Source organism: Neovison vison, chromosome 12, assembly GCF_020171115.1.
Source record: "Neovison vison isolate M4711 chromosome 12, ASM_NN_V1, whole genome shotgun sequence".
In the NCBI taxonomy this organism is placed as follows: Eukaryota; Metazoa; Chordata; class Mammalia; order Carnivora; family Mustelidae; genus Neogale; species Neogale vison.
The window spans coordinates 48,378,088-48,382,381 of record NC_058102.1 but is presented as its reverse complement, the minus strand read 5'-3'; the positions used below and the strand labels follow the sequence as shown (position 1 = coordinate 48,382,381).

Here is a 4,294-nt window from a genome sequence, read left to right as displayed (position 1 = left end):
GAATTGTTTCAAGAATGTGATTTTTGGGTGGCTCAGTGGGTTAAGCCGCTGCCTTCAGCTTGGGTCATGATCCCAGAGTTCTGGGATTGAGTCCTGCATCGGGCTCCTTGCTCAGCAGGGAGCCTGCTTCTCTCTCTGCCTCTGCCTGCCTCTCTGCCTGCTTGTGTGCTCACTCACTCTCTCTGACAAATAAATAAATAAAATCTTAAAAAAAAAAAAAAAATCAGGCAAGTAAAAATGGCCTGGAAAAAAAATGTGATTTTTGGATCTTACAAACTTTTTTTTGTAGTAATGAGTTTTGTTAAAATAGAAACTATACTTGAATATCATCTGCTTGGGTAATTAAAGGTAAGCCTGAATGTGTTTCTGTTTTTGGAATGCCTAAGACTGCCCAGTGTGGCAGTACACATACTAACGGACAGTTTGATGCAGTTGGGAGCCTCCAAGGCATTGAATAAGACTCAACTTGAGAGAATGATGTTTAAAAAGTTTAATACAGCTATGAAATGCTGTTTTCTCCCTCTCATTCACTTGTGTTTTCACATGGTAGGTTGGCTTAATTGGTTTTTCAACAAGTGATGGTGAATGTTTTGGAAGGAATGTAGGCAGGGAGGAAAGCTAGGAATAACCACCCTGCTAACTGTCAGCATGAAAAGCCCTGTTGTAATTTTCTGTAATTTCTCTGCATCATCTCTGAAGCTAAATTCATGAGGCCATGAACTTCTTGATTGTGACACTGATATATAGGTGATCAGTAAGAATTTCCTGAGTGAATCTCAAAGCATTGGGACATGTCTCAAAGCTGACTTCAAAGCAGGAGTCTGTGGGCTCCAAACTCAGACCGGGGTTAGCTATTTGCATCATTTTGTTCACCTTCATTTTTAATGAAGGTTTTATAAATTTTTTTTTTTAATTTTATTTATTTGAGAGAGAGAGACAGTGAGAGAGAGCATGAGCGAGGAGAAGGTCAGAGGGAGAAGCAGACTCCCCATGGAGCTGGGAGCCTGATGTGGGACTCGATCCCGGGACTCCAGGATCACGCCCTGAGCCGGAGGCAGTCGTTTAACCAACTGCGCCACCCAGGCGTCCCTAATGAAGGTTTTAAAGATACTGATTAGTGTGTAGTGTGTAGACATCTGTTGGTTTAGGGTGGTAACTGCAAGTTGTCATGGCATCGTGGAAAGTTCGTGGTTGTACTTGCTCGCTGTTTGGATTTTGTACTGGGGTTTGAGTTCATCTTTACAGAAAAGCGTTTCTTTATCTTAAGTCTGTGGCCATATTGCCTATCATACAGAGCCAGCTTTCACTTACATATGGTAGGGAGTTTTGGATATTTACAAGTACTGCTTTAAAAAGATAAATATATTAAAGCAGTAGCACATAAGGTGTTCAAAGTGTTCAATTACAAAATGGACTGTTAATAGGAACTAATAAAAAGCAACAGAACATAGAACAAGAGTAGTTTCAAGTGTAAGCAGATGGGGGATTCACATGTTCAGTAATTTATTATAGGTAATACATTTGAAATGATGTATTAAAATTGTTAAAATAATATTTTGGATAAGAAGACCGTAATTGGTTATTTTTAGGAGAGAGATGATCCTAAAACTAATTTTTATTCTTTTTTTTTTTTTGGGGAAATAATGCAAAACATTTATTTTCTATATCAGACAAGAACACAGCTAAGTAATCCAAGTCTACTGCAGCATTATAAAAGTCATCCCTTCACCACAGTGTAAGATTTAAATGCATCTGCACAAGGGTGTACACTATATAAAAGGAGTAAGGTTGTTGCTGCCCTGCCAAGCACTTCTGGTCCCTACCCAGGTCCGACTGCAATACTGGTGGTCCCAATGGTTCTATCAAAATAAATTGTGTTTAAAAAATAAAGTACTTAAAAAGACAAGTCAAAATGCCTCAGAAACTGTATCTCCAACTCAAACTTCATCTATTTTAATGTATTATTTGCCTCCCACTAATAAACCTTTATTTCACTTGTTATAACTGAGCAATGAATCTTCCACACTGAAATATCTTCCTTGCCCAATTAATCCAAAGGAAAAAAACTGAAATGATTAGTAAAGAAAAATGTAGGGACTAACACACCCTTTTAATATGTTTTTAAATATTTTTAAGGTTTAAAAAGTGTTTAAAGTTTGTAGTTCCTAGTAGGAAAACATTATCTGAATGAATACCCTAATGGCAAACCATTGTAGAATGTTTCAGTTGCATGGGGAGCAGAGGGGTAGGGACTCTCTTCACAGCACCCCAGCTTTCTTCATGAGAAGGTCGGAGGTACACTGGTTTGTATTATTGCGACATCCATTAGGTGATCGAAGTTGCTTTTCCTTCAGCAAGGGCTTTCTTTGTCAGAAGGGCATTATGCTTGACCTCCAAATTTGGCTGACAATTTACTGATGAGATTCATAACCTTTGGGTTGCTCTGATATTTTGACATATTCGCTGGGTTCTGGGCCACATCCTGGAAGGCCACCATAACTTCTGGATCCTGCATGGCTGCAAGAACTTCTGGATCACTAAGAATTTCATTGAGCCCAGGCATTCCTGCCATTCCAGGCATCCCCCCTGCCATTCCAGGCATTCCTCCCGGAAAATTACCAGGCATTCCCCCAGGAAAGCCACCTGGGAAAGAGCCATACTGAGCTCCTGATTGTCGTCTGGCTTCTTCCTCCCTCTGGGCTCTCTCGTGTTCTTCCCGAGCCTTCTTAACCCTTTCTGTTCTTTCTTTGATCTCTCGCTCTTCACATTTTCGCTCATATTTTCTCCAATGTTCAGCAATTTTCTGGGCCCTCGGCTGAACTTCTTTCAGCATCGCACTAGCATCTTCATCATAATCCAGTTTGCAAGCAAGGGCAAGATCATGCGCCGCTTCTTCCCAATGGCCCAGAAGTCTATGTGCTTTCCCGCGCCACTTATAAGGCTGAGCTGAATCAGGATTTATTTCAATAGCTCTGTCACAGTCTCGAATGGCAGCATTTGGCTTCTGTAATTTGATGAAGACACTGGCTCTCTTGGCATACAGAATGGCCAAGCGAGGATTTAGTTTGATGGCATCTGTGAACAAGTCAATGGCTTTCTGTAGTTCACCATCATTTAGGGCATCAATGGCAGCCACTTTTTTATCGTTTGCCTGATCCATCATTTCCTCGGTTATCTCTGCATTTTCATCTCCCATTTCTTGAGGGGCATCGGTATCTGGTTCAATCACACCTTCATTGTCAATTTCTAGATCACTCTCCTCACTTGATGGTTCATCTGTCTTTATGTTTTCCTCCGCTTTCTTACTATCTGGTTTTTCTTCCTTGATACTGTCTTCTGATTTAGTTTTATGAGTGGCAGGTGGTATTTTACCCCCCCATGCTCTCCACCCACTCCCGCAGGAAACGCATTTCCTTGGTGTGCAGAACGCTCGGATCCTGCTTACACATTTTCATGAAAGCCCGAAGCTCGCTCACTTTGCGGGGGTCCATGGTCGAGAGGCAGTGGCAGGCGGAAGGCGCGGCCAGGGTTGCGACCCAATTCCAGGCGCGGGTACTAGCTCAGCGTGATCGTGTAGAAGGGGGCGGCTCTTTTTATTCTCTTTTAAAGCTCTTCTTTAGGGGCGCCTGGGTGGCTCAGTGGGTTAAGCCGCTGCCTTCGGCTCAGGTCATGATCTCAGGGTCCTGGGATCGGGTCCCGGGATCGGGTCCCGCATCGGGCTCTCTGCTCTGCAGGGAGCCTGCTTCCTCCTCTCTCTCTCTCTGCCTGCCTCTCTGCCTACTTGTAATCTCTCTCTGTCAAATAAATAAATAAAATCTTTAAAAAAAAATAAAGCTCTTCTTTAAAGATGCATGTTTTTAAAAATTATGGACATTGGAGCACCTGGTGGCTCAGTTGGTTGGTTAAGCGGCTGTCTTTGGTTCAGGTCATGATCTGAGCCTCGGCCATCAAGCCCCATATAGAGTTCCCTGCTTGATGGGGAGTCTGCTTCTCCCTTGTCTCTGCTCCCTCCCCCGACTTGCTCATGCTCTCTCAATTCTTAAAAAAATTTTAAAAAAGACATTTTCCTCTCATCCTGTTTCAGTCCAACAGATCTACCTTGAAAATATAATTTAGATATCCTACTAACAAAGTCAACTTACTATGGTAACATCTTTCACATTCCAAATTGCAAAATTTGTCTTTTTCCCCCATTTTTGTTACTGTCATGTTAGATGAATTCCGTTTAAACATTTCTGTTAAGTTTTAGCACTTTTATGTGTTAATTTTCATACACCTTTCCAGGTTACACCCT

The 4,294-nt window shown here is 41.9% G+C and overlaps 1 pseudogene; it reads right to left on the bottom strand.

The window, feature by feature from the left end:
* Positions 1-2,091: 2,091 nt before the first annotated feature.
* LOC122892024 lies at positions 2,092-3,506 on the bottom strand (annotated as a pseudogene).
* Between the last annotated feature and the right edge of the window lie 788 nt (positions 3,507-4,294).